General features: G+C 55.9%; 1 protein-coding gene across 1 annotated transcript in view; it reads right to left on the minus strand.

The window, feature by feature from the left end:
* Positions 1 to 11,677, minus strand: part of SHANK3 (SH3 and multiple ankyrin repeat domains 3) — a gene marked incomplete at its 3' end in the record, with an annotated part of 167,645 nt that overhangs the window by 590 nt on the left and 155,378 nt on the right. The gene's annotated exons all lie outside the window — the stretch shown is intronic.

The following is an 11,677-nucleotide window of genomic DNA, read 5'->3' on the forward strand; positions in this document are numbered from 1 at the left end:
AGCCCCACCTCCCACCGGGGACCCCCGTCTCCCCTCTCTAACCGCACTACGTTGGCATGCTCTTGGGTCCCACCACGGACTCGGAGCAAACCAGCGCTGCCAGCCCTTTCCCAGGACAAGAGGGAAGCTTCCGGCATCTCCCCAGAGAGAGGTGTGGGGACGGGAGGACCATCCCTCCACCCCAAGGATGGAGATCCCTGATCGTCACCCGCGGGTGGTCAGCTCGTTAGTGTGGGCTGAGGTGTCGGGACTGCTCTTCCCCCTGCACTACGCCACGTCCGCCTCCCTGCATCCTACGTCGCGGTGGGCGCAGGCCGTGGTGCCGGGCAGGGGACAGCCCCTCCTGCAGCGCTCGGCTCTGCCGCTCGCCACTACGAGAGCCTCCGGCGGGGGACAAGGCACGCGGCGTGCTCGCCTGCCTTCTGCCGTCGCCTCTTGCCTTCACCGCCTCCCCTGGGTATGCGGCAAGAAAGGGGTCTAGCACCCGACAGGGCAAGATCACGGAGGATGAGTCCTTCGAGCGCAACGAGCTGAGTGAGCGCTGCTGCCCGGGGGCCCGCAGGAAGGCACGCTGCGGGGCCCGGCTCTCCGTGCCCTGCTTTGGGGGTCTCCTTCCATAAGCACCCACCGCCGGCTGCGGCTGGGGACGGGGTCCGACCCGGAGGGACCTGGGGCTCCCCTGCGGGCTCTGTCCTGGCAGCGAAAGCGAATGCAGTGCCCGGAACCCACCCCGGGGCTTTGGTCACTGCTGCGTGGTAGCCTCCCATGGAGGCTGGTGGGGTCTCAGCTCTGCGGAGGGCTCTCAGCAGGACCCACGTCCCGCGGCAGCGCAGGGGACTGGACGCTCGTGCAGCAGGAGTGCTGCAGCCCTGACGGAGCCAGAGTGGGGAGGAAGGGGAGGAAGAGTCCGCGGCCTCGGTGCCGCGCAGCCCTGGGCCAAGAGGCATGGCATGAGTGGGGCTGGGCTGGTTATCACACTGCTAAATAGTCCACGACCACTCGTTTGGGTCAGCAATGTCACTGCGCTTGTCCTCCACGCTAAGCGATAAAATGCAACGGAACTGCAGCTCCCTGGCGCCGGCGTGTGACATCGGTTAACAAAGCAGCGGTCCTCGGGCTGTCTGCACAGGGCCCCGCGTGCAGCCCCGTCCCTCTGCTTCCCTGCCACCCTCCAAGCTCTGCCCTCCCACCTCAGGTCCCTCCTGGAGCAGACGGACGCTCTGGAAACCTGTTACTGGCAAGAGGAGTCCAAGGGCTGCAATTAATGCCGTACACTCGCTGCCACTAACGCGCACACCACACAAGACCCAGACTTCTGAGAGGTTAATGAGCACTAACGGTTTCTTAGAGAGATGGCTCCGAGAAGATGAGCTGAACACGGATATGAAGGTCTGCTCATGGTCTGTGGGCTTACACACATTTCCTCTTATTCTTATTTTCCTGCCGCCCTGGCACAGAAAGCAGGAGGGTTAGAAAGAAGCGTGACGATGAATCACTTTTGGGAAGCTCCGTCAATGAGGAAGAGCTGAACGACCTTGAGGGCCGCGGGACGAGAGACAGAACGGAAAGTGACAGTACAAAATACGGCGCCCTGCTCAGAGGGCTGGCAAAGGATCTCCGCTCTCTACTGGAAGTGATGGCGGGAGAGAGCGTTCTGGGTCTACTGACAGACCCCAGGAGGGGGTGACTGGGAGGCACCAACGCCGCACGGCCAGGGAAAGGCCAAAGAAACACGGCAAGATCTAAGGTGTGTGTTTCTCACAGACATAAGGATGCGTTTGTGTCACCACAGGACACGCTGCTACGCTCTCACCTGGAATTCTGAGCACAGTTCTGGTCACTCGTGTTTGGGAAAGGTAAATGCGAACAGGGACGGCTGCAGACACGGCAGCCGGCGTGCCACAGTGCCAAAGGCGTGTTTAACCCGCCCAAGGTGGGACAGAGGTGGAAATCACTGCCAGAGTCTGTGAAAGAAGAAGAGAGGGTTCAGCTGGAGGGTGCTGACCCCGCAGCAGCCCTGTGCAAGCGCACTCCTCACCAAAGTGCTGGATGCCCGACGGCTGTCCGGCAGCACGGTCCTCGCCAGGAGTGGAGACGCAGGTCCCACAGAGACCCACGTCACGCGGGGCTGTGCTGCGAGGCTTCCCGGGCTCTCAGCACAGTTCCTTTGTTGTTTGGTGGCTATTTGTGCTCTTGGGGAATGGGATTGCTGGAACCGCACGTGGACATCAGCTGTGTGCCCAAGTGTCCACGGCTGGCATGTCCTTGCAGTGACGAGGCAGTGGTGCTGCGGCAGACCTTCCTGGGCTTGGCTGGTCGGCAGATGTAATCTGTAGGTCTGTTCTCCTCTGCAGAGCACTGGCTCAGTCAGCGCAACGCCCTTTTGGCAACGTGCTGTTGGCTCTCCACACCTTCAGCAGCGCTGTTCTGCCAACCATGCGTTACATTGCAGACAGCCCACCGGTCTCTGGTGTCCTGTCCAGCACTGGAAGCTGACTTCGTTATGGGCCATCAGTCCAATTATTTGGCCACAGGCACTGACTTCATCCTGCTCTGAAGCCAAGTAGTTTTTCTGATTGTGATGGTTCACAAGCGGCACCTCAGGACCGTCTCACTTCCAGGGACATGCACATTACGCACGGCGACAATATCTGCTTGGAAGGTTTTCTCCTGGATCACAGCTCCTCTTCTTTGCAGGTTCGCGTTGGCATATCATGAGTTTTGCCTGAGGAATACGCACTGACAGAGATGTGTACCACCCAGCTGCAGCCAAGCTGAGGCCAAGTGCTGCCACATTTTGGGACGCTACTACCGAGGACTTCAGCTTTGTCAAGTTTCATAAGCACTACGGCGTTGTCCACTTCTCCTTTAGGCAACATCAAGTCAATGTAACTGTGGAGCTTAATAAGAAAAATGAAATGCTTTCTTTACTTTCTATTTCTGGTGGTGGTCCAGCTGGGCCTTGGAAGACCATCAGCCCAGAGATGGTGGGATTGCTGGCAGCCACAGGTTTCTCTGTGAGTTGGGACGTGGCAGCTCTAATCACCGCTGTAGGGCTGCCTTCAAGCTCGTCTTCTCTGAACACGTGAAATCCAGGTTCTGGCAGCTCTCAACCCCCGTCCTGCAGAGCTCGGTGGTGGCAGTCTGTCAGCACCAGCAGTAGCAGTAGATCGGTTGCCTGGGTTGCTTCTTCAGCATAGCCAGAAAAAATAGTCTTCTGAGGCGCAGAAGACAAGGCCTGATTGGCGTGCCACAGCACGCGCCTGGAACTGACGGGAGTCAGCAAAGAGGGAGAACAGGTCTCATGGGGAGCAGTCCCACAGGCAAAGAAACACCAGCTTGATGAAAAAGGAAGTTCTAACCAAAGAAAGAGGGATTATGCATTTGTAGGACAGCTAATTAAGCCTTCTGGGAATACTTTTACTGAAGGTATTAAAAAGCAGATTTCTTGAATAAGTCACTAATGGACAAGGATTCTTCCTTTGAACTCTATCTCAGTCCAGATTTCTTCAAGAGTAACAAAGGCAAGGACAGATTCAGCAACAGAGGTAATGCACTTCTAATCACTCCAAAGAGAAAGGCTTCGCTTTTGCTCGCCATGTCTTTCGTGTTGCAGCTCTTGACTTCCAGGTGTTTTCATAGCGGCCTTCAAAAGCATCTCCATTGCTGTTCATTCCAGCTGCATGAAGGACTCGCCTCCTGTGGTGAACCACCTTCGCTCACTGATGAGCGAGACATGAGACTCCTTTTGTGATTCTCCACCGGTGCAGAGCTCGGTGCCCCAACCGCGGCCAGGCTGTGCTTTAGGGCCGGGGCTGGAGACTAACCCTCTCTCTCTTCGCTTGAAATGCAGATGGACACTTTGAGGCCTCCTGCCTAGAATGGTGCCTGCACAGACGACATGACACCTCTACAGCTCCCATTTTGGAAGGATTTTGTCTTTCAGAATTGTCTCATGAGAACTGTCCCTGAAAATGGAGGACAAAGGGGAGGAGTACAAGAAAGGACAGTCTCTCTGGATAGCCCCCAAACCAAAAATCAGAAGCACTTGTGCCACGTGTCACCATGGAAATAACACAACCGCCAAAGAGGACATAAACTCACTGGCATGAGATGGACGCTCTCACAGGCCACTTTGCCAGTGAGAACGGTGTCCAGGAGAAAGCAGCACTTCCCAGCCCCTGCCCGCACCCCAGCCCCTGCTGACAGGCTCCGTTCAGACGAGTTTTCTTTTGGTGGACAGCCAGTGAAGGGGTACGGACCTGTTTCAAAAGCTGGAAGGAAAGACGCTTCTTCACAGGACCTTGGGGAAGCCCTGCCGACCAGAGGGCCAAGTGAAGCCTCATGACGAAGGAGCCAGGAAAGCCCTTCTCTCCTGTCCTGCTTTCAGCTGCGAGTTAATTTGCTTTCCGGATTTGGTATGACAGGAGTGTCAGTAATGCATACTGGTTTACTTGTTGCTAGGTGATGTTTATACTATTCAAGGACTTTTCTCAGCTTCCCATAGAAGCCGGGAAGGAGCACAGACGGAAGGACGGAGCGGCCGGTGGAATATTCCGTACCGCAGACGCCACGCTGGGCATAGAAGCGGGGGTTGGCCGGGGGGTGGGAATCGGCGATTGCTGCTCAGGACAGGCTGGGCAACCGATTCTCCGGGTGGTGAGAGTGACTTGTGTCAGACTACTTTAGCTTGTATATTCTTTTGCCATTATTATAATTGTTATTTTCCTTTTTCCTGTTATTGTTCTATTCGACTGTCTTTATCTCAACCCATGAGGTATTTTTCCCCTTCCCTTTCCTCTCCCCTCTCTTCTCCCTGCCCTTCTGGGGGGAAGGGGGAGAACTGCGGGAGTGGCTGCGTGGTCCCGGCTGCCGGCCGGGCTGGAACCACGACACCTCCCCGGAGCCGTACGCTCTGCGCAGAGTGAACCCCCGGCTGAGACGCAGCACTGCAGCCACCGGCGCCGACAGCGGGCACGGCACCAGCGGCAGACAGAGCTGCGTTACTGGCAGACTGATGAGCTGTTCTCGGGGACCATTTGCCAACCCACTGCTCTTCCTTAACTACTGAATTTCGGAAAGAAATTTGTTCCTGGCTCTCAGCAAAAAAAATCCAAAAAGAGGACAAGCTTATCCCCATAAAGAAAGCCCACAGGGAAGAGGGTGCCCAACAGTGCGCGAGGCTTATCTGAAGAACTACTGAGGACAAGGATTTTCACTGAAGGCGATCTAATTTCCTGTTGTCATTTTTTCTTAGGACTCTACTAGTGCAGCCAGCACTTTCATTAGGGAAGATAAATGCGGCACTTCTAGGTTCCTCTCTTTCACAGCAGAGAAACAAAGGGATGATGTGAGGGAACACCTACAAAACGGATACAAACAAGTGGGGTTAATGGTACCCAACGTACTGTCCCTCCTGAAGGTGATGCAGTGGCTCCACCAGCATCTGGAGGGCTGGTGATGCTGAAGGAGCAGTGGAAGAGTTCCTCTTCAGATGAACACAAGATTGAGCAAACCAAGAGAGAACTGTTAAATTTTGTAACTCTAAGGGCTGCCACACTTCTGCATGGAGTCTCCTCAGCAGAAATAAATGCGGAACCTACGGGCAGTGCTTATGCATGAAGTTCTACACATCAGGCAGCTTGGTCCTATGGATCATAGTCTGCAAATAGCGGTTACCTCAGGCACAGCTCTTGTGTTCTTGGCACACGTCGGACTTGCAATGCAGAGACAGCTCAGCGCTGCCGGACACGTGCAACTGGTCTAATGTTTCCCGAAAGAGCTTTCACAGGGGAGACTTTATGAAGGGGCCTTGCAACTGCATCATGCATCAGTAATAAAGCTGATGTTTTCTGAAAGGAGCCGATGCACTGCACAAGCTCAGCATAATCGACTCGTACCTCCGCGCATGAAACAGCTCCGCCGCAGTAGCGGTGCAGCAGCTCGGACTGGTGTCCCACCTGCCCAGGAATCCCAGGCAAACGGCCCAGATCTTCAAATTCTGCCCAGATGACATTTCCCACGGGAAGGTATGCGTTCTGGGGAGAACTCAGGAGTTGGGCACCTCTACACCCCTTTTGTGAGAGGGTGGCTCCTTCGGAGCAGACTGAAGGTCCGTTCCCTCCAGGAAGGTGGCCAGGAAGAGTGCCAGAAGAGATCAAGGCCTGGTAACTCGGTGTTTGGGGAAACAGCCCGTACGGCACCGGGCAGGAAAGCCTTGCGGACGCCCTGTGGTGTGGTGGGGGAGGCGAGACACGCGGCACTCAGGCCGAAGGAGGCTAGCGGGGGTATCTGCAGGGGCTTCACCTTGCGCTGGCTCTCCGGTGAAGCAGGGGCACCTCCCCTGTGCCGGGGCTCAGTGCCCTCAGCCACCAACGAGGAGGAAGCTCAGTGTTCAGACGGCAATCCCTCTTCTTTTCCTTCCACAGCCCATCCAGTTGTTATGGCAACCAACATGCTTAGTCTAAGCCTAATATTTGGCAAGTGGCAGCCCACTCTCGATGCCCGTCTTGGCTTGCAGCCACTGTCCGGGTGCTCAGCAAAGCGGTTGCCATAACACCACAGAACTCCCATCTTTAAGGAAGAGGACCCTGGGAACGACAGACCGGGCAGCCTCACATCAATCCCTGGGAAGATAATGGAGCAAATCATCCTGGAAACCATTTCTAAACATATGGAGGTCAAGGAGGTGACTGGGAGCAGAGAGCACGGCTTTACGATGGGGAACCGTGCCTGACCAACCTGGCAGCCTTCCACGACCAAATGACCAGGCCGGTGGGTGAGGGGCGAGTGAGGCTTTCAAAAGCATCTCCCATAACATCCCCGCTGACTAACTGGCGAAGTGTGCGCAGGACAAGCGGAAGGTGAGGTTGACTGGGAACTGGTTGAACTGCCGGGCCCTAAGGGCTGTGGTCAGCAGCACGGAGTCCAGCTGTGTACACGTGTGGTGTACACAACGCCCTGGGGTTGGTATCGGGGCCAATACCTCTTAATGTCTTCATTAACTACTTGGATGATGGGGCAGAGGGTGTCCTCAGCAAATGGAGCCCACAAACATCTCGTGCAGATGACACAAAATGGAGGAGCGGCTGATAGACCCCGTGGGGGTGCTGCCCCTCAGAGCGTCCCCGACTGACTGGAGGAATGGGCCCAGAGCAATCCCATCAAGTTCACCAAAGGGAAACGCCAAGTCCTGCACCTGAGAAGGTGGGAACAACCCCGCCACCAGCGCACGCTGGGGGCCGACCAGCGGGAAAGCAGCTCTGCGGAGAAGGACCCGGAGGTGCTGAGGGACACCAAGCTGAGCCTGAGCCAGCAACCAGCCTCGGCGGTGAAAGAGGCTGACGGTGCCCTGGGCTGCATGAAGGCCAGCGTTGCCAGCGAGTCGAGGGAGGTGATCCTTCTCCTCTGCCCAGCACTGATGGAGCGCACCCAGAGCACTGTGCCCAGTACTGGGCTCCCCAGGACAAGAGAAACAGGAGCTGACTGGAGAGAGTCCAGTGAAAGGTCACAAAGATGATTAAGGTACTGGAGTATCTGACACAGGAGCAGAGTGCGAGGGCTGGGACTGTTCGGCCCAGAGAAGAGAAGGTTCAGGGGGACCTCATCAGCGTGTATGAACACCTGACGGGGAGAGTAAAGCAGATGGAGGTGGACTCTCGTCAGCGGTGCCCATGACAGGACAAGGGGCAACGGGCACAGACTGAAACACGGGAAATTCCATCTGAACATACGAAATCCCTCGATCACTGTGAGGGTGAGCGAGCACTGGCACAGGTTGCCCAGAGAGGTGGTGGAGCCCCCATTCCTGGAGATGTTAAAAACCTGACGGGAAAATGTCCTGGGCATGCTGGTGGCCCTGCTTGAGTAGGGGGGAGGCCCCGACGATCTCCAGAGGTCCCTGCCAACCTCAGCCGCTCTGTCAGTCTGTGAATTCGGACCGTGGGGGACCAGCACAGACCTGCGATCAGCCAACAGCAAATGCCTCGATGAGAAATGACGGGCAGAAGCGCGGTATGCCAGGTCCTTCTGCTTTGCTGCCCAGTGGCAGAGCTTTATGCAGGGAGCGCTTGAGCTGACAGACCTTTCTCCGGACCTTCCTACAGACCTTCCAGCCAGTGTCCTCAGCCTCCTCCGGCGCATGTGCAGGCAGCAAACTGCAACACGGTCCTGCAGCACCATCGATGCCCCACTTTCCCTGCCAGCCCCCACCATTTCAGGATCAGCTTTCTCTCCTCGCTGCCTACGGTGCAGAGAACATCGCCAGCATCACGTGGCCACAACTCATGGGGACCGTGCTCTTTGGCCTGCAGAATTTAGCTTTTGCCCTCAGCTGCCCATCTCTTGACATCTATTAGCACTGAACTCTCTGCTATTGCCCAGGTCCCTCGCTTAGCTTGGCTAATTTCCTTCTAGTTCTTCACTGTCTGATCTAAGTTCAATGTCCCCTAAAACTTCATGTTTTCGGCAAATCATGAATTCTCATTAATCGCAGTGGTTTTCGTACAATTAATAAATCTATTACATGAAATGGGACCCTACTACAAAATATCTGACTGCCTGCTATTATTGTTCTTCCACAATGAAAATGGACAGGCTACTTCTGCTCTTCATTGCTGGTGGTGGGTTTTTTTCTCTGAAAAACATGTCCAGACTGAAGTCTTCTTGCTCTGAAAGAACTCCTCACTGGTAATAAACCCTCTCCTATGGCTCTGATGAGCAGCTCCTGAGGCGCAGCCGGCAATGAGGACTGCTGACACCGCTCCCGCGACGGCGCAGGCGGCAGGAGAGCCCGCGCTGGGCTGCCCAAGAGCGGCCGTCCTGAGGAGCACCGAGTGAGGAGCAAACACAGCTCCCTCCAGCCAAGCGGCTTCGGAGTCAGAGCACGCTGCGTCCAGCCCGCGTCTCAGCGCGGTGCCTGACCACTGGTAAGGCAACAAACCGCGACCCCCCCACTTGTAATTCTCTGACTGGGGAGGGGAATGGCGAGGAACCCACAGCATCCCTCACTCAGCCACTGAGCAGGCAGCCCACCAAGACCTCCCTCCCCCGATGAGCGATGAGCGCAGCCCTGCCGACACTGAAGGAGTGGAGGACCCTCAGGGCACTGAAACGGTCTGCAGAGGACAAACCTCCCTGCACGTGGACCACTGACACACCTCTGCGCCGGCGACCTGTCAGAGCCAGTGTCTCCCGTGTCCGTGTCACACCATGCCAAGATGCAGAAAAAGGAGGGGAGAGATTTCAGTTCCTACATCGAAGAAGTGAAGTTCTTCTAGATTTCCTCAGTCTGCTCTGCTTGGGATCTGAATTCCTTCTGCCCATTGCAAGAGCAGACAGGGGAAGGAGTCCTAGAACTAGCTCAGATTCAGCACCTTCCTCGGCTCTGGGGATCACAAAGAGACCGGAAAGCCGATTCCTACAGCGTGAGCAGAAGGCAAACACGCAGCAACCAACGGTGAGAACCAGGCCAGCTCTCTGCTGCTAGTCGGATGTTCAGCAAGAGACCCTCATTTAACAATGCAAGGTTTTAACAAACCCTAACGCTGGACCACGTAGGACCAGGGAAGTTTGTAGCTCACACTTAGGACTGCAGGACAGCAGTGCAGCGATGCGGGCAGGAGCTCCATCAGCACGGGAGCTACAAGTGGGAGAACATCTTACAGCACAGAGGTTGACAATTACTTTTGAAAATCAGAGTAACATATGAAGTTGCTTAAGCCGTGACTTTCTCCATGCCATAGCACGGGGCTCCTGAACTGCTGCTGGGCTGAGCTGCGATGGTGACCCTGCACGGGCAGAGCCGGCTGTGGGGCTGGGCCGGGCGCTGGAAGCAGCCCGTGCGTGTTCCAGCCAGGAGAGCCGTGATCCACCACAGCAGATCCCGGCAGCGTGGTCTGACCCGCACAGCCAGCCCGGCGCATCGCAGAGGAGGGTCAGGGTCAGGGAACACCGTCAGGCACAGAAAACACCAACTATGAAACACTCTGCGCAGTCTAGCGGGGACGGGAAAATGAACAACCCCGTGGAAGGCGAAGGTGAAGGCGAAGGCAAAGGCAAAGGCAAGCAGACATGAATGGAAAATCAGGCACATGTGTCAGGCTGGAAGATGGTGCGGACCCGACGGAAGCAACAAGGGAAGACCCGTCCGTTCCAGCGCTGGATGCCTTCAAAGCACAGCAGGCAGTGCTGTGTGCGCTGCTGGGAAAGGCCTGAAAGGACCACCAGTGGGGGCCTGAAACTCTTCTCACCTGAGGAACATCTCAGACTGACCTGGAGGAAGCTGCGCGAGGCTTAACGAAGGATTTTCTGGATTCTTGTCTCATCACTTTAAGCAAAGTATGAAAAACCACTCCAGAAAGCTGTGGTGATTGTCACTGTTTTACCTCATTAAGGGAGGATGAAGCTGAAGGTCTAAGCAATGGGATGGTACCACTGATGAAACAGTTGCTCCTGCTACTACTATTCATTTACCATCTCATAACAAATAACAGTTTTTCTCTTCTCCACTCTACCGAAATTCCGCCGTGTGGGAATAGCCCCCCCTCCCCGCAGGTGCCACTGATGGGAAAGGAGCCCGAGAACTCGTGACTTTTCCTTGAGGTGCTGTGGGGAGCAGCGTGTGAGTGTGAGGGGACGACAAGATGGGGAACCCCGGCTGGTGCCTGGATAACAGAAGGATGAAGCTGCTGCTCTGAGGCTTTGGGTTTTGCTGCAGCGCAAGGACAAGCGAAGACCAAGTCCTGAACTGGTGTGAGCTGGGAGGACAACATCCACCTCTGGACTGTCCACTGCCCCAGGTCCTGCTACGAACGCAGTGCCCTTCTTAGGGAGAGTTCCCGGTCAGCCTGGCACGGTCAGATGAGAGCAAACTGCACTTCTGGGCTCCCCAGTTCAAGAAAGATGGATCTGCTGGAGAGGGTCCAGCAAAGGGCTACAGAGATGATGAGGGGATTAGAACATCTCTCATATGAGGAAAGGCTGAGGGATGTGGGGCTCTTTAGCCTGCAGAGAAGAAGATTGAGGGGGGATCTTATTAACGCTTACAAACCCTTCAAGGGAGGGTGCCGGGGGGATGGGAGCAGTCTTTGTTCAGTGGTGCCCAGTGACAGGACAAGAGGGAACGGGCACAAAGGTGACCATCGGCAGTTCCATCTCCACCTGAGGAGGGCCTTCTCTGCCGTGAGGGCGGCAGAGCAGTGGCACGGGCTGCCCAGAGAGGTGGGGGAGTCTCCCCCTCTGGAGCCATCCCAAACCCGCCTGGACGCCGTCCTGTGCCACTGCTGGAGGTGCCCCTGCTCTGGTGGGGGGTGGGATGGGGGAGCTCCAGAGGGACCTTCCAACCCTGACCAGTCTGGGATGCTGTGATTCTGCTGGGTTTGTTTATTTTTTTGCTCTCCCAAACTCTGTGTAAGACGTTATGCCAATAAAATGCAGAGTCTGGATTTGGGAAAAATCAGCCAGACAGGAAAACCCTGGAGGTACATTCCCTTTTGTGGCTTCTCACTGTAATGCCTCCTCCCCGTTTCAAAACTGCCGTTTATTTTCTCTCTCACGCTGTAATTTCCCTCTTCTCTCTGATCACACTTGTGCAGCCAGGACAGCGGCCATCCTTGCTGTTCACTGCTAGAGCATTTTCCCCCGACCTCAAAAGAGTGACTGACCTTCCTAGCTCACC

The sequence above is a fragment of the Charadrius vociferus genome, unplaced genomic scaffold (assembly GCF_000708025.1).
Source record: "Charadrius vociferus isolate BGI_N301 unplaced genomic scaffold, ASM70802v2 scaffold802, whole genome shotgun sequence".
NCBI lineage: Eukaryota > Metazoa > Chordata > Aves > Charadriiformes > Charadriidae > Charadrius > Charadrius vociferus.